Source organism: Triturus cristatus, chromosome 2_1 (genome assembly GCF_964204655.1).
Source record: "Triturus cristatus chromosome 2_1, aTriCri1.1, whole genome shotgun sequence".
Taxonomy (NCBI): domain Eukaryota; kingdom Metazoa; phylum Chordata; class Amphibia; order Caudata; family Salamandridae; genus Triturus; species Triturus cristatus.
In genome coordinates, this window is record NC_140581.1 from 1,046,243,527 (window position 1) to 1,046,262,546 (window position 19,020).

Below are 19,020 nucleotides of genomic sequence, written 5' to 3' on the forward strand. Positions count from 1 at the left end.
TATAGAGGGATCCCGCACCAAGTTAGTCAGTACATTTGGGGGCGCTAGAGGGCGCACGGCAGAATGGCTGGCTACTGAGACCGCTCCGCTGGTCAGGTTCGATCATTAGCTAAAAAGACCGGTATGCGGATCAGTAATTGACTGACACGAACGTGTGAGGACATCGGAAGAAATTGGGCACAAGATGCGGGTATGCTGAGACCGACCGCATTCCATTCAAGCTATATAAAGCCTCCTCAAGGTTTCCCAGCGTGACGACGGGAATGCGGCGCCAGATGGCGGCGCCCTACGATATGGCCGCTCCGCAACCGATCCAGCTCCTAAACGATTAGAGATGTGTCCCGCGATCAATTCTTGCTGCTAAAGGGGCGGATCCATGGGGGAACAGCGGACAAATTGGCTTTCAACTACGCGCAGTGAGCATGTATGCCAGGCGCGTCTGTTGGAGGAACGAACGGAACACCAGCACAAAATGGCGGCCCAAACTTACGGTGCAACTGTCCCCGCTGATCTCCGCTATTAAGCAACGTAGTCTGCCAGTAAAGGGGGGCAAAAGAACTCTGGGGAATTACAAGCTGGGACACATTTAGACAGCTGGGCCCCATTGAAAGTGTAGATCCTCAATATACACACCATGGACACCTGTTTTGCGCTGGGAAGTACGCGGTCTGCTGCAAGAATGTCCCTGGCGTGACCTATTTAAAAAACGAAGCTGAGAGGTGGGGCGTCACCGGGACTGGTACCGTCTGTACCTCAACAGAGCTGTGGGTTTCGGACTGTGCTAAGCCCCCCGCGATTGCGTGGTGGATGCTGCTGTTTCCACATATGTAACGTGGGGTCAGAGGAAACCAATATCACAAAATGGCCGTACCCCACCTGGCGGACTGTGCTCTGTGGCCTGGGGATGGTGGATCGCTGGGATGCACGTGTAGCATTGGGGCGTTGTTGCATGTGTAGAACCTGTGGCCCACTGATGGCGGACTGCAGTTCCTACTGGCTGTTGGGTGCAACTGCAGTGGTGGTTTAAGCCAGTAGCGCTACGATATAGGCTGCGACTTCCATCTGTTATCATCGGAAGGCAATACTGTGTGACGCCTCTTCTTGCGAGATCTTCTTTGGGCAAAGCCGGGGGATGGAGGAACAGGAAGCCACATAGTGGAGCATAGTGTAAACTACCTCCCCATCGATGGTGATAAAAAGCATCAGGTGTCACTGTCTTTGGGGCTAACTACTGTCATCATGGGAAAGCCAGACAAGCAGCAATCAAACTCCCATTTGAAGTGAAGTGCCAAACCAAGGGCGCAACGGCGCTCTCGGATACCGAATTGGAAGGAGGAAATGAGACGAGCAATGCAATGGAACAAGTCCTCAAGGCGATACAACAAAGCTTACAGGACATCAATGGCAAACTGGATTCCCTCACGCATCGGGTTGACAACATGTCGGCAAAACTAGATAAACAAGGGGAGCGACTGGATGAGGCCGAGAGACGTATCACCACCGTTGAGGGCGAATCACACACCACAACTCGCAAGTGCACGGATATGGAGAAAGTGGTGGAGGTCCTTAAAAACAAGGGGGAGGATTTGGAGGCGAGGTCCCGTCGCAATAACATCAGAATCGCGGGAATTCCAGAATCCACTAATACGGGACGGATGGAGACCTATGTAGAGGATATGCTTCGAGAGGTGTTTGGTGCTAATCACTTCTCGACGGTCCTCATAGTGGAACGCGCACATAGGTCCCTGGCTCCAAGACCTCCGCCAGGCCCCACACCAAGACCTATAGTTGCCCGGATCCTGAATTACAGGGATCGTGATGCCATATTGCTTATGGCACGTGACAAGCAGCAAGTAACCTACCAGGGAAATGCATTGGCATTCTATCCGGACTTTACCATGACGGTTCAACTAGCACGTAAGGAATTCAATCCGGCAAAGAAGAAACTGAGAGAAATGGGAGTGGAATATGCAATGCTTTATCCAGCCTGGCTGAAGGTGACTCAAGATGGCCGCTCTACGATTCTCAATTCTCCAAAGGCAGCGCAAGATTTTATTAGGAAGCTGACTGGCCAACGCCGGGAGTGAAAGCAAGCTGGGCAGAACCAAGATTCCGAATGAGAACAATCTTTATACAATTCACGAACTGGCGCGAAACGAGGTTGCGATGAAGGCGATACGGCCAGCTTGACCCATGGATGTAGCATGCTGGTCGGCCTGTACACGGCATCGACGCCAACGGCAAGGTCTGTATGATTCTGCTGCCCATCCAAAAAAACGATCAGGGTTTTGCAAAATTGGCACAGTTGAGGTTGAGTGGTCAGCGACTAGACAATATACTCATGTTATGTACAGAGACGCTGCAGACAATGGGAGGCAATATGCATACCATGTACATTGGGCACTGTTCTTGATGATGCTCATGGCTACGATGTTTCTATATTTTTGGAGTAATTTGCTAAGCCATTGAATCCTTGATGGGACTGGTCGTTTATCTCTTTAGAGCACAAATGAAAGAAAAAAGCTACAAACTGTATCAGTCTATGCAGATAGTTACAAATCTTTACTCTAACTTTTAGATATATATAGTGATGTGACGTTATCATGCCACTTGACAAACTATTGAAAGAATCAGATCTGCATGCAAAGCGTATACCTGACTGCATCCACTTTGGTGGATGGAGTTGTGTGCACTTGGCGGTACTCCCAGGTGGGTGATCCCCTCAAAGAGGTTTTGTTATGTTGTTTACTGTACTAGGAGTTTGTCTTTGGCATGGTTGGGATGCTGAAGTGGGTGGGGGGGGGGGCTTGGAAACTGTTATACAGACTGTTGTACTTGAGAAACATCGCGGATATCCAGCTGTACTGTCACATGATTATAATTGCTAGTTTTCTCACTAAGTAGTATAAGATGTACAAGAAGGGGAAATGACGCGTGGTTCAGGATACATCTCGCTCTTTAATGACGTCCAAAATTCGGTTACGGTCCGCTCATTTAAATAGGATTCCTTGGAATGTCAGAGGGCTGAACAACCCGAAAAAAAATCAGGCAAATATTTGCTTACCTAGACAGACTACGCATTGACATAGCATTTCTTCAGGAAACGCATATTGCTCCTAGTTCTACTAATCACATTGGGCGCAAATGGGTGGAAGCAATATATAGGTCTTCATACTCTTCTTACTCCAGAGAGGTCATCATTTGGATTAAAAAGGGGACACAACTCCAAGTAGACAGTACATTACAGGATGAACTAGGGCGCTATGTGATTATCATGGGGCGACTACGTGGTCAGCGTATAGCGTTCATCAACACCTATGGCCCAAACGTGGACAACCCAGACTTTTATCATGCAATTTGGCGTAAGATAAATGACCTGTCGGGCATGGCTCTATTCTGGGGGGGGGGTGGAGACTTTAATGTTGCTTTGTGTGATAGCCTAGACAGATCAAATGCATCTAAAGAACCACATCGGAGGGCAGTGGAGGTATTGCACGATATTATGAATGAAGCACGTCTCCATGACATTTGGAAAACTCGCAATGCGGGTAGAAGGGAGGCCACACACACACCACAGCGGCTCATAATAGCTGGTCTCGTATAGAATACTGGTTGGGAACTAGCGAGGTATTGTTGTGGACGCGAGCTGCGAGTCACCTGCCCAGAACATTCTCTGACCACAATCCCGTGTTGCTATCTATTAACATACCTCACTATACACCGCCCCCTTACACTTGGAGGTTTAACTCGAAAGCGCTGTTGGACTCAGTGTACACTGATACTATCAGTCAAACGATAACTGAATATTTTGAGTTGAAGAAACCAAATACAGAGGATCCTGGCTTACTCTGGGAAGCTTTTAAAGCGACAATCAGGGGAGTATGTATTAGCACTAGCGTTGGCATTTTTAAAGACATACATCAACAACTTAGCAAAAGGGAGAGCACCCTAAAAACACTAGAGCTGGAATACGAAAGAACACAAAATGTAAAAATATTAGGTGACATTCGGGTTGTGCTATCGGAATATCAAACATATGCAGAATGTTACGAAACGTCAGATAGCGCGATCATACGGGTAGGCGGATAGGCCGGGAAGGGTACTGGCATCCAAGATATGTGAAGGTCGTCTGCCACAGGCAGTCCTTGCGGTCAGAGATATGCAGGGGGAGTTACAACAAGATGCGCAGGAGATATTGCGTGAATTTATGAGAACATATGGTGAATTGTATGCTGCGTGAAATACGACCACACCATCTGAGGTCATGGACTACTTGGAGGATGTGGCGATAGCTTGGCTATCTGATACACACAGGGAATATCTGTCCTTGCCCATCACAGTGGAAGAGGTCACGGAAATTATTAAATCACTGCCTAATGGAAAAGCACCTGGCCCGGATGGGTTCACCTGCGAATTTTAGAAGTCTTTCGCAGTGCAACTGGCGCCTCATCTGGTCGAGATGTATGGTGATGCACACGAAAAACAATTGCTACCACCCACGTTGAGAGAGGCGATGCTCGTCGCAATTTTAAAACCAAATAAAGATCCAGAATGTTGCGAATCATACAGGCCGCTGTCTCTCATAAATGTAGATACTAAAATATTAGCCAAACTCCTGGCCACCAGATTACAACCCCTAATGACCAGACTGGTATTATCAGATCAGTCTTGGTTTATCCCAACTAGAACAACTACTCACAACACCAGAACAATATTTGCACTATCGCATTACTTAATTCCTAGCACTAAAGCCACTGCGGTCCTATTAGATGCTGCAAAAGCATTTGATTCTATTGAATGGCCATATCTAAACACTGTGCTACGTCGTATGGGATTCCCACCAATGTTTTTACGATGGGTGCAAACATATACTGAACCTGCGACACAAATTAAAGTTAACAACTATATTTCAGATGCCATTCTGATAGCAAGGGGGACGAGGCAAGGTTGCCTGCTGTCCCCATTGCTCTTCGCGTTAGCACTTGAGCCACTTGCCTGTAAGATAAGACAGGGCCATCATTATTAGGCACTCCAATTTCCGCAGCATCCATTGCATATATCTCTTTATGCGGACGACAAGATGCTATATGTGCGAGACCTGGAGAAAAATTTGGCCCCTCTGCTGAGGGAATATATTCGTTTTGGTCGCCACTCAGGGCTACAAATTAACTGGTCCAAATCCCTCATCATACCGTTAACGGACTCAACGCTCCCACACCAAACCGAATTCCCTCTGGAATGGCAATCAGACCCGGTTAAGTATCTGGGGGTCTGGTATCACCGAGTTCCAGAGGTTGTGATTCGTACTAACTATGGCAGAGCGATTGATGCCATGGAGGACAAAATAGGTAGATGGATACAAATGCCTTTAACGTTAGCCGATTGTCTGGTGATTGTTAAAATGGTAGTCTTACCTAAATTTTTAGATCTTTTTAATAACATCCCGATCACTCCCCACCAGTGATTTTTAAAAGACTGTCAGCAATGGTAACACGACTGAGATGGGCAGGTAAGCAGGCCCGTATTAAGCTGCACACACTTCCCTTACCATACTCACGTGGTGGTTTCACGGTCCCAGACTTGTTGCTTTACTTTTTGTGTGCCCAAGCGCAGTTTGCACACTATTGGAATCATACTGTCCCGTATGTCACACATGTAGCCATTGAAGAAGGTGACGCGCTTCCTATACCATTATCGGCTATCATTTGTCATCGTAGGCTCCCTCTTCATAATCGCGATATAAACACTATAGACACGACTAATGCTGCCTGGCATAGAATGGGGAAATTAGCAGGCAAACTCCCGCTATATACTCCGGCACTGCCACACCACCCAGAACTGTCTGTCACACAAGAAAAGGTGGAACTGAACTTGCTGAAACTGGATAGGCATAGATAAAATGGGGGACCTTTACCACAATGGTGTTTTTAGGGCACCCAACGACCTCACATATATCAGTAACCAAACATTGCTGTTTCGATTCACATATTATAGACTGCAAAACGCGATCAAGACACTATATCCCTCTTATCCTGCAGAGCCGTCACAGCTGTTAGCATTACAGTGGATGCTTACTACACCTAGCAATGCGCACATGGCATCTAAATTATACGTTAAAATGCAGGAGGATATAGCTGCCACTACGGCTCATGCGATGGAGAAGTGGAATGTGGTTCTAGAGGTCCCACTTATGAAGGAGGAATGGGTCACGACATGTGCTCTCACTGGCATGCGAACGCCAAACGGAAATTTGCGTACCATTCGCACCTGCTTATTAGGCCTCGTTCAAGGTGTGGGTGCCAGTAAGCGCAAATTCTGTGTAATTGCTCTGTTGCTAGCAAAACGTAGAGTCTTGTTGAGCTGGGATAGTAAAGTGACTCCAAAGATTAAACAGTGGCTCCAGGATCTGTCATATTGTAGAGATGCTTTACAAACATACACGGAGGAGTTGCCCACTGGAGCCAAACCAAGAGACTATTGGACATACTTGATTGACTATCTACGCGCAATGGATTAGTTGTACATCGTAAAATACTTATCGTGCATGTTAATTACTGGTAACTTGTCGGCTATGCATTCACAGGATGATGGATGTTGTTGCGCTACAGTCTGGGGGTTTATTTCCTTGGTTTATATATTGTATAATTTTGAAATGCCAATAAAAAAAAGGTAGTCAGTACATTTGCAACTGGAGGAATCATGGGGTGTGAAACTGAAACACATCCATATGCACCAGGGAAACCAACTGGAAGTTTTTTTTTTTTTTTTTTTTTTTTTTTTTGAAACCGTTTATTGCAGTTTATAGAAGTTACAGGTATGGGCCTACAACCACACGGCCGGCCGCTAGAGCATCAAAAGCATATTACATACATACAGCAAAAAGCTTTCTCAGCGGTGCACAGTAGGAAGACAGGAGTGATCAATGGTGCAGGCCTCACAGCTCCATGCCCACAGTACGGTTCCATTTTCTTAACGCAAAACAACGTAAACAAACCACAACCGCAAGGCAACCCTCGATCCAACGTGACAACACGTGCTCCATAAGTGGGGGATCCAAACCAGCAGCAAAATTCTGAAGAGGGGGACGGGAGTAGATCAGGGACTGGGGGACCGCGCGCCCGCGGCCAAGGGAGGGGCGCCATCTAGGGAGACGGAGCCGGCGAGGCCGCCGGTAGCAGCGGCGGCTCACAGATACCCCCGCGGTAGGCGTTCCAGGGGCCCCAGAGTTTCATCCACGCCCCAGGCTTACCCCTCGCCACATACACCACCTTTTCACGAAACATACACCAATCCATATGCTCTTTCCAGGCCGACACCGCAGGGGGCCTCTGGGATCCCCACAATTGGGCAATATCACGCTTGGCTATCATGTATCCCAGAGTCACCCACCGCGCCTGCGGGGCCGAGTAGTCATTTGGTTCCCAGACATTCAGCAAGCATCTCCTCGCTTCAGGCAGCAGCGCGACACGCGTAACCATTCGTAGAACCTCATGCACACCACGCCAGAATCGCTCCACCCTCGGGCACTCCCACAGTATATGCATGAAAGTCGCCAACGCACCACAGCCACGCTTACACATTCCATCACCGGCAAAACCCATACGTAAAAGCCTTGGCCCCGTCACGTAGACCCGGTGAAGGATCTTGAGCTGGACGAAACGAAGGCGAGCCGGGATGGCCACCTCTTTCGGAGAGGCCACCGCGGAGATCCAATCCTCGTCGTCCAGCTCCAGCCCGTCGGCAACCCAAGCCTCGCGGAGACTAGTCAGCAGACACGATCTATCGTTAATCAATTTTTTGTATATGAGGGAGATCGTGCTGTCCGGGACATGGCCATCTAGCACTCTGTCCTCCAGGGGGGAAGACTCCGGAATGGATGCAACATCCGGGAAGACGGAGCCCAGCGCATGGCGGACCTGTAGGTACCGAAAGTACTCACTGCCCTGCAGCTGAAACTCCGCCTGCAGCGTCTCAAAAGTTTTGAATCCCCCCCTCGTCCAGAGATCTCCCACCGTGCTGATTCCGATCGTGTCCCACTTCTCGAAGCCCTTCGACGTCCACAGGGAGCCCAACCTCTCAGATGCATACAGCGGAGACGCTCGGGTCAAACGGTCCTTCCACCCCATAGCTGCATTAGCCGCGTGCCAGACACGCACCATGACACGCGTCGGTCCCGTCAAACGGGAGTCGGGCGCGCCAGAGTAGAGCGCTCGATTATAATCGCCACCGGGCAGAAGCGTCCTGTCCATCTCAAATGCCGGGTTCAAGGCGGGCCCGTAAAGGCCATGATTAATTGCAGCTAGTTGGGAGGCCCAGTAATACCGTTTGATGTCCGGGAGGGCGACCCCTCCATCGTACCACGGGAGCGTCAATTTAGCCAGAGCAATACGCGGCCTCCCGTCCCAGAACAGGCGCCGCTGGAGGCCCTCCACCTCGCGAAAGTAGCGTGCCGGGACCAGGTCCATGGTATTCTGGAGGGCGTAGAGGAAGCGCGGCAGGGACATCATTTTAAATAAGGCCGCTCGGCCGAGCGGCGAGAGCGGCAGACGCCGCCAGCGCACCACGTCCTCCCTCAGACGCTGGAGGGGGGGCAGCAAGTTCCGCTCATAGCGGGCCTCCGGGTCAAGAGTGATATATATACCCAGGTACCGGAAACCCTGGGAGGCAATCTGGATCGGACAGTCCCGTGGCAAGACCGGGGCCTCCCCGGAGAGCACATAGACACAGGATTTCGCCCAGTTGATGACCAGGCCTGAGTTGCGACCGAAGGAGCGCAAAACATCAACCAGGACGATCAGTGACTTGCGCGGGGAGGCGAGATACAAAAGGATATCGTCAGCATAGAGGGACACGCGGTCCTCATGCTCGGGGGTCCAGCGGAGACCACGGATAGAAGGGTGCCACCGCAACCACTCCGCCAGGGGCTACATGGCCAGGGCGAACAGGAGAGGCGACAGGGGACAACCCTGTCGCGTGCCCCGCCCCAGCGCAAATGGGGCAGATACTCGCCCATTCACCACCACCTGCGCCAACGGGCCCGAATATAGCAATTTGACCCAGCTGACGAAACCCGGGCCGAACCCAAACTTCGCCAGCATCGCCCAAATATATGGCCATTCGAGCGTATCAAACGCCATGGTGGCGTCCAAGGACGCCAAGATGGCCGGCTCCCGCACAAATGGGACACGCGCGAGCACCCCGTGTAAGCGCCGCAGGTTAAGCGCCGTGTTGCGGTGTGGTATAAAGCCCGATTGGTCTTGGTGGACCAAATCGCCCACCACGCCAACCAACCGGTTGGCCAACACCTTGGCGAGGATTTTGGGCTCCGCGTTCAGAAGCGAAATCGGCCTATAGGATGTGACCCGCTCACGGGGCTTCCCCTCCTTATGGATCACCACAATTGTAGCCAGACGCTGGTCCGGCGGGAGGGAGCCCTGCGAGTGGGCCGCAAGGAACATCGCGCGCAGGTGGGGCGCCAACACATCCGGGCGCAGCTTGTATAGCTCAATGGGAATACCATTGGGGCCCATGGCCTTGCCGGATGCAACCGAGCGAATAGCCGAGGCAATTTCGTCCGAGGTGGGCGGGCCATCCAGCGAATCCCTGTCCTCCACCGTAAGGGAGGGCAGTGCGATGTCCCGAAGCAAGGCATGGGAATCTTCCTCCGAGCAGGGAGAAACCGGGGAGTAGACTTCGCGGAAATAATCCGCGAAGCAGGAGACAATGGCTTCCGGCTCAGTGACGCACACACCATCCACGCTCTCAATCAGAGGCACCACGCGGCTCGCTCTTTCCCTCTTGTCCAACCACGCAATCAATTTGCCAGCCTTGTCACCCACATCATACAATCGCCCCTGCTGCTCTCTACTGAGGCCCCTGACCGCCTCCGTGACGAGGGCCCGATAGGCCGCCTGCTTTAAGTGCAAAGCATGCAACTTGGCGTCTGTTACCCCGCTCCCCAGGTCACCCTCCAGTTCTGCAATCTCGGCCTCAACCCGGGTCACCTCCTCCCGCTCGCGCCGCCGGGCATTGGAAATAAAGGAGAGGGCCTCCCCTCTAAGAACCACCTTGAAAGCCTCCCACAGGGAGATGGCAGACGGGACCGACCCCACATTCTCATCGAAATAGCGCTGTAAGGATTTGATCAAGTCGGCACGAATGGTGGGGTCGCGCAAATACCATGCATTGATCGGGGCCACCCTGCCATCCCCCCTCGGGAAGACATCGAAATGCAACAACAATGGGGAGTGGTCTGAGATACCCCGTGCCAAATGGCGCACCTCCCCCACCCTCACTGCCTGGGCCGCCGGGACAAGGATGTAATCAAGCCGCGAGAGGCTACCATGGGCCCCCGAGTGGAAGGTGTACTGTTGCAATACGGGATGCTTTAAGCGCCAGCAATCCACCAGGCCCAGCGTGTCTAAAAGGCCGGGCAGCCACGCCTGTGCCCGGGGGAGGTCCCTAGGGGGATGGCGATCCATAGACCCAGAGGCAACCGCGTTAAAGTCCCCTCCAACCACCAACAGGCCACCCGGAAGGTCCAGAAGGAGGCGCCCCAGGTCCGCAAATGTAGTGGCTTGTAACCCAGGCGGGACGTACACTGATATAAAAATAAACACTCTACCCTCCATTCGCCCCACCAGAACAGTGTAGCGTCCCCTCTCATCATGGCGCACCTCGTCAATCTCCAACGGGAGCGAGTTCTTGACCATAATACCCACCCCCCGCGAGCCCGAAGTGAAGCCGGAGTGGGCCGCCAAACGATATCCCCGCCTATTCATTGCATGAAAGGTGTTACCTATAAGGTGTGTCTCCTGCAGGAAGACAACATCTGGAGAAATAAGTTTTAAATACTGCAGGACCACACCACGCTTAATCCTATCCCCCAGGCCGTTAACATTCCATGACAACACAATCAAATCCCTACCCCCCATCATACGTCAAAACAATCGGTCGCCCCCCACCGAGCATCTTAAAAACAACAAAACAGTTGCGGGTTTGCCTTGCGGTGCTAACAAACAACACACCCCCCCCACCCCCCGGTCCCAACAGAACTCCCCCCTCCCTGCACCCCTGCATGAGCCCAGACAGCCCCCCCAAAGTGCAGTGTGCCTGTCGCCCCATAGCTAAGTACTAACTAGTCCCCCCGAGGAGGAGGGAAGCCCCCAGCAGACCCCACCCGACCTCCATGGGAGGGGAACATACGAAAGCAATATATGGTAAAGGAACAATATCCAGAGCAAGGCCTATACAGTCACCCCTCAATTCTGATCCGGCGGGCCCTCCCCGCCAGCCGCGCCCCCCCCACCCCGATCTCCAGGCAAAGTATCTAACCAGTCCCCAGCCGCCTCGGGCCGGTCGAAGAAGTGCGTACGGCCATCCACCTCCACCCTCAGCTTAGCCGGAAAGAGCATTGAGTACTTGAGGTTTAGGTCCCTTAGGCGACGTTTAATACCAAGAAAGCTCTGTCGCTGCTTCTGGACCGCCGGAGTAAAGTCTGGGTAGAAGTGTACATCCATGTTATCCAGCCTGACCGGTCCCTGTTGCCTGGAGGTCTGGAGGATGGCGTCTCTGTCCCGGAAATTAAAAATCCGGGCAATAATAGGCCGCGGCGGTGCACCGGTCTTAGGGCGGCCCCCAGGGACCCGGTGGGCACGCTCCACCGCAAAAAGCTTACTCAGCCCCCGGGGCTGGAGATGGGTCAGGATCAGTTCTTCCACGAAGAGATCTGCCGCCTCCGCCTCTCGGCCCTCCGGCACACCAATAATGCGAACATTGTTCCTCCGGGCCCGACCCTCGGAATCCTCCAGTCGCCGGTCCATCAGGGCGCTCGCCTGGCCAAGCCGGCGCACCTCCTTCTGGAGGGCCACCACGTCCGTAGTGAGGCTCGTTGTGGTGTGGGCCAGGGAGTCAACTCGGTCGTTCGTTTTTGACAAGTCTGCCCTCACAAGGCCCACATCCACCAGGACCGAGTCAATTTTTTGCGCCAAGGTATCGAAACGCTGGTCCACTGAGGCCTTCATCTCTGCGATGGCGCCCATGACGTCCCGGAGGGTCAGATCCACCGGTTGGGCAGGCGCCTCCGTCGGGCCCACCAGGGATGACCGCGATGTCTCCGGAGAACCCTTCTGGAGCGTGTAGCGATCCATACTATTGGCCTGGTGCGCCGTGCCACGGCGGGTTGTCTTCATCTTCGCCCGGTCGCCATCTTGTTTGGTGGACATGCTGGCCCTTCCACCGTCGTGCCAAGATCTCCAAACGGACCGCCACACCAAATCACGGGTGTCAGGGGGGGGGGGCGGGGGGCGACCACCGGGCCGCGGGTCAACCCACCGCCGGCGGGTCAGCCGGGCACCTGGACAAGGCAACACCACCGCACCCCGCTCCGCAGCCCGACCCCGCCTGAGGCAAGGAGGGCGCAAAAGCGAAAGTGAAAGTGCGGGGTACGCGAGTCGCCCAGCCCCGCTCGCCGCTGTTATGCACTTCGTCCCCGGATCGCCCCACTACTCCAATCCGGGGGGCCGGCGAGGAGAAGGCCGCAACCTTCAATCGATGCTCCCACCGGTGTTCGGGGTCCGATTCGAGCCCAAAAAACGGGTGGCGCCTCAGCTCGGGTTCACCGACACAGTCCCCTCAACAAGGACAGGATATCGCCAGGATTAATTCAGGAGGTCGCGGAGGTCCTCGGGAGCCTCGCACCTACGCGGCCATCTTGGTTGCGCGCTAGGCTCCTCCACCAACTGGAAGTTTAAGGTGTTTATGTACTTATTTTGAGTTCTCATCAAATTGTATTTCTTGCTCAGCTCATACCCCTTTTGAGGGAATGAGGCTCCAACAGATGAGCTGGTAACTGGAGTTATATAGTCCTGCATTGCAGGTACTCCATTCTGCTGACTGGGTCCCTTTTTTTTGGTTTCTTACCCAAGTAGTTGCTGCGACTTCTTCGATTTCTAACGCCCAAGAACTTGCTCCTTTTGTCATGCGGCCTTCTAAGAAACTGAATGCCTCACATGCTCTCTGAATGAGGTTTGCAAAATACCCGTTTGGATTGCAGCTGCACCGCTGAGTGCGCTGGGGTCTTCTGAAGTCAGCAAGCAGACACCTACTCAAGTACCAATCCCATTGTTCTCCTAAACTTTATTCCCTCTCTCCAGTTTCCTCATTCATACTCCGCTGTCCCTGCACAACTTTGGGGTTACCTTGACGTGGAATAATACATGACACAAGGAACAACGGAATAAAGTATCCCTCTCTTCCAATTCCTTTTTAGGTCGAGCCTAGAGGCAGCGTGCACGCGAGGCATGCTGTATTGGAGTATGAATTGGAAGCTCCACCGACTCTCTGCCCATATTGGTCATTGGCTTGTGTCATTGTCCTTCGTAAATGCTGGTTTTTGATTTATAAATAGGCTTGTTAGTCCCTCCTTGGTACCGCCTAGTCTGTTTTTGTTACCTCCCATAATGACTGGACCTTTTACTTGGCTTTTTACACTGTCTGCATTATAAGTGGGTGAACACTATTTTGTTTATTGACTAATGGGGACAATTGTAGCTGCTTTATGTATTTGCAGCGCGCACACACAGGATAATGGAGGCTGCTTTTCGTATGAGTGCTATGCCGCTCTAACTTTAAAAGTGTCTGCCCCCTACCCCCCACAGCCCTCCCGGCACAATGGCAACACTTTTAAAAAAAAATCTTTTAGAAGAATGCGGTGTCCGCTTCAGGGACACCACGTGTTCTTTCACCTTTTATTCATTTTTTTTATTAACTTGCATGCTGAGTGCGGCGTGGGCCTTAGGGACTCCGCGCTCAGTTACATTTTTTTTCCTTTATTTTTTATTTTTTTTACTATAATGTTGCCGCTTTAAGAACACAGCTCTCTGCAATACAGTAGGTCTTGCTTTAGCTAAAGTTTGACCTATTGGTATTGTAAATAACAATGCCTTTTAATATTATAAAAGGCATTGCCATTTGCAATGCTGTTTGCTCAAAATCACGCAATTGCGAGACCTATTGAATTGTAAATGCTTGTTATTTATTTTATTTATTTATTTGCGGGTTTATATAGCGCTAGAATCGACTCCAATGGAGTATCTCTGCGCTTTGGGTCGGGTTTTCAGCTGATCAGTAGCAAACAGGGAGGGCTGGCCTAAATGTCATTTTTAAACAGCAAAGTTTTAAGTTGTTTCCTGAATTTCAAATGTTCGGGACATAGTCTTAAAGTTAGCGGGAGACTGTTCCACAATGTAGGTCCCACCACTGATAATGCTTTGCCACCATGTCTAGCCTTCTTGGCACGAGGCACTACCAACAAATGTCCATTGCTGGATCTAAGGGTCCTGGTAGGAGTATAAGGAATAAATTTATTTTCCAGGTATAGGGGACCTTGCCCATTTATGCTTTTGTGAATCAGGCAGCATATTTTAAACTTAGTCCGTTGACGGATTGACAGCCAATGTAACTTTTCTAAAAGAGGTTTTGAAGCTGTTCTTGGAGGGGCATTAAGGACCAGTCGGGCTGCAGTGTTTTGGATAACCTGTAGTTTGGCCAACACTCCCTCATTTGCTGAGAGGAGCAGGCCATTACAATAATCCAGCCGACTTAAGACAAGAGCCTGCACCAAGGTCCTTCTGGAGGAATCCGGCAACAAAGGAAAAACCTTACGCAGCAGGCCAATAGTGTAGAAGCAAACCCCTGTGATGTAGTGGGTATGCTGCTTTAACACTAAATCCTGATCAGGACGTATCCCCAGATTTTTAACGACCTGCTTAGGCTCGGGAACCATACCCAGATCGGGGGGCCACCAATCGGGGGACCACAGTACCTTGGCTTCTCCAAACAACATAATCTCTGTTTTGCGGACATTGCATTGTAGGTAGTTGGAGGACATCCATTGTCCTACAGCCTTCATGCCTGCCGAAAAAGAGTTCTTAGTTTCCGTCGTGAGGGTTTTGAAGGGGAAGAGGAGCTGCGTGTCATCAGCATAGGACACGGGAATAAAACCAAATTTGCGCATCACTCTTGCCAGGGGTGCCACATAGATGTTAAAGTGTAGGGCTCAGACAAGAGCCCTGTGGCACCCCTTTCGTAATTTCTACTTCCCTGGAGCGGTAAGTACCCATGGTGACAGTCTGGGTACGGCCAGTAAGAAAACTCCTCAGCCAGGCAAGGGCTTTGTTCTTAACTCCTATGTTCGACAACCGGTCAACAAGAATGTTATGTGACACGGTGTCGAACGCTGCTGACAAGTCAAGCAAAACTAAGATTACAGAGTAACCTTTATCTTGAAGCATATGTAGATCGTCTACCACAGACAAAAGAGTAGACTCCGTGCTGTGTTTTGGCCTAAACCCAGATTGTGAATAGTCAAGGCCACCCACATCTTCAACGAAGCAGGACAAAAGTCTGTTGACATATTTTTCTGTCAATTTCCCCAGAAAAGGGAGCAGTGAGATAGGTCTTAAATTGGCAAGTTCAGTCCAAGGGATGGTGGTATTTTTCCTGATGGGCCTTACCAGCGCACGCTTCCATTCCTTGGGGACAGAACCCGAGTCAAGAGATAAATTAACAAGCTTTTGAATTATAGGACCTAGTTGTCCAGAAAGAATAGGCATAAGTCTGGCGGGTATGATATCGTCCGGACTACCACTTTTTATCTGAGTCATCAGAGCTAATAAATCCGAAGAGGAAATTGAGGGAAAAGTGTCTAAAAAATGTACATTAAGCATATGTTCAGTATCACTAAAAACATGGCAAGAGTCAGTAGTAGTAATGGCATTATTTGAGTTGACTATTTTCTCATAGATCCTGTCTATCTTATTAGAAAAAAAAGACGATATTTGATCACAAAGCTGTTGAGATACTAATTCAGAGCTTTCACAAGCAACTGGCTTAACGAAAGACTGTAAAACCTGATAGAGAACCCTCGAGGAATTCTCTGCCGCAGCAATTTGCGATGCTATATGGGTTTTTCGTGCCCCACGAATGGCTTTATGATAAGTGGACAGAGAAGCCCAATATTGCTTCCTATCGTTCTCCTGATGGGAGGTTCTCCATTTTTTCTCCAGCTTCCTGGAGGCCTGTTTTAAAATTCTAAGATCATCAGAAAACCAGATCTCTTGTTTGTTGGCAGGCCGTGGTTTAAAATGTTTCAATGGAGCAATAGTGTCTATCGTCCGCCTAGTAGCTAGATCAAATTTCCTTAAGGCCCAATCAATTTCCTCTGAGGCAAAGTAGGAGGGTTCAATAAAGTTATCTTTAAAAGTCACTTCATTGACTTTATGCCAAGGACGTCGTTTACAGGGAAGAGAAACTGGTCTATGACCATTATTTTTATGCTGAAAAGTATGGAATTCAATAATAAAATGATCAGTCCAACCAATTTGAATAGGGGGTAGACATGAGACGATAGGATGATTGGCTAATATTAGGTCTAAAGTGTGTCCTGCCTGATGTGTGGGCCCGGAATTAACTTGCGTTAACCCCAGTAGCGAAAGGTCTTGTAATACCGACTGGGCTTCTTTACAATTTTTTAATTCACTGTGTATGTTAAAATCTCCAAGTAAGAGAAAATCTTTGTCATTGCTGATATATGGAGCCAGTGACTCAAGTAAAATGTTAGAAAAATTCGCACATGGGCCCGGGGGGCGATATACTAAGGCACCCATCTGTGTGGCTGTGCTTTTAAGGGAAGAGGAGGTTTTGAAAATCAATAGTTCAATTTCCGGTGTAGTTAGCTCAGCTACCATAGTACAAAAAATGTCTTGTTTGTAGACAATAGCAATCCCTCCGCCCATTTTCGAGGGACGGTCTAGTCTAATTATTTTAAAACCCGTGGGAATGGCTAATGCAATCGCTGGAGTTGAGTAAGGTTTCAACCATGTTTCCGTAAGGAAGCATAGATCCGGATTGCTAGTGGAAATTAAGTCCCATACCTCAGAAGTATGTTTAGGTAGAGATCTTATATTACATAATATATTTTTCCTTCCTGTAGTAATATTAGTGATGTTCTTACTAATGTTTACAGAGGGGAAGTGAGCAGTCATAGGCCTATGAGGATGGGCTTCCTGACTAACAGTCGAGAACTGGGCTTGACAATGGCGGCAGGAAAACGGCCCTTCCACTTCCACATTACCTCCTAGTCCACATGTCCGCGTAGGACTCACACCCAGTTGACGAAGCGTCACACTAGAATAGGTGATCCTCGTTGTAGTGGTCGGTGGTGAATTAATCGTGTGTGGTCCCATTGCCCCTTGTCCCGTCCTGTCGCGGACGGGCGCAGACGGGCTGGTCTTAGGCTAGTCTTTGGCGCCGTCGAAGGCGCCCCTCTGCGCGCAACCGCTGCGCGCTCGGGCCGACTGCTGGCTAAATAGTCTTTCGTTAGTGCTACTAGAGCGCTAACCGCTCGACTGCCTCAATGATGGTAGGCGTGTCTGGCTCTCACCTGCCCCACCCTCCGCTCAACGGTAGCCAATACCGAGTCGGACCGGGGCGGGCAGGCAGAAACACCGAGCACAGACCAAGCTTGAGCCCTGAATGCCCCCGCAAATCAGAGGACAAATTCAAGTAAGTATAAGTTTTAAGAACGCTAAGTTAAACTAGCAGAAATTACAACATTAAAATGGGTCTTTAAAATTACAACATTAAAATGTGTCTTTAAAAACAATACAGTGAATTCGCGTGCAAAATGCCAAAAGTGCAGGGTATGACCAACGATTTACACAGGTCAAACAATTCTCTTTTAACAGATCTACCGCTCTCTCCGATATTTGGTAATGACAGCTGAGGCCAAACGCCAAGCGGACTGGGAAGACACTACCACCGTCTTCCTCTACCGCGAAGAGCCCAGGCCTCCTCCCGCCTAAATAGTCTTTCGTTAGTGCTACTAGAGCGCTAACCGCTCGACTGCCTCAATGATGGTAGGCGTGTCTGGCTCTCACCTGCCCCGCCCTCCGCTCAACGGTAGCCAATACAGAGTCGGACCGGGGCGGGCAGGCAGAAACACCGAGCACAGACCAAGCTTGAGCCCTGAATGCCCCCGCAAATCAGAGGACAAATTCAAGTAAGTAAAAGTTTTAAGAACGCTAAGTTAAACGAGCAGAAATTACAACATTAAAATGTGTCTTTAAAATTACAACATTAAAATGTGTCTTTAAAAACAATACAGTGAATTTGCGTGCAAAATGCCAAAAGTGCAGGGTATGACCAACGATTTACACAGGTCAAACAATTCTCTTTTAACAGATCTACCGCTCTCTCCGATATTTGGTAATGACAGCTGAGGCCAAACGCCAAGCGGACTGGGAAGACACTGCCACCGTCTTCCTCTACCGCGAAGAGCCCAGGACTCCTCCCGCCTAAATAGTCTTTCGTTAGTGCTACTAGAGCGCTAACCGCTCGACTGCCTCAATGATGGTAGGCGTGTCTGGCTCTCACCTGCCCCGCCCTCCGCTCAACGGTAGCCAATACCGAGTCGGACCGGGGCGGGCAGGCAGAAACACCGAGCACAGACCAAGCTTGAGCCCTGAATGCCCTCGCAAATCAGAGGACAAATTCAAGTAAGTAAAAGTTTTAAGAACGCTAAGTTAAACGAGCAGAAATTACAACATTAAAATGTGTCCTTAAAATTACAACATTAAAATGTGTCTTTAAAAACAATACAGTGAATTCGCGTGCAAAATGCCAAAAGTGCAGGGTATGACCAACGATTTACACAGGTCAAACAATTCTCTTTTAACAGATCTACCGCTCTCTCCGATATTTATGGCATAGTGGTGTTTTTAATGACACTAGGAAAAGAAACCTAGTCTTGGTATCACAGTTGTAGTGAATGAGGCAGGAAGTTAAATTATGGCGCACATTTTCAAGCTCAGTACGTATAAGCATGACTCGTTTTTCCTTTTACCCAATAAATGAAAACCTATAGTCTAGCCTTCTAGCACATTGCTCGTTAATTACATATGCCGCTTATTCTCACAAACCATACAAAGAAAGCAAGAAAAACTGCATGTGTGAAATGAA

General features: G+C 50.0%; 1 protein-coding gene and 1 long non-coding RNA gene across 6 annotated transcripts in view; one reads left to right on the plus strand and one right to left on the minus strand.

Annotated features, from left to right (window-relative positions):
- The window catches only part of HERC3 (HECT and RLD domain containing E3 ubiquitin protein ligase 3), a 517,835-nt gene that overhangs the window by 428,408 nt on the left and 70,407 nt on the right, over positions 1-19,020 (minus strand). The window lies entirely within an intron of this gene.
- LOC146866321 (uncharacterized) overlaps positions 5,502-19,020 on the plus strand; it is a 95,682-nt gene continuing 82,163 nt past the window's right edge. Inside the window, exon 1 of the long non-coding RNA XR_014976129.1 lies at positions 5,502-5,509. This is a non-coding gene — a long non-coding RNA (uncharacterized LOC146866321). The remainder of the gene's footprint in view (positions 5,510-19,020) is intronic.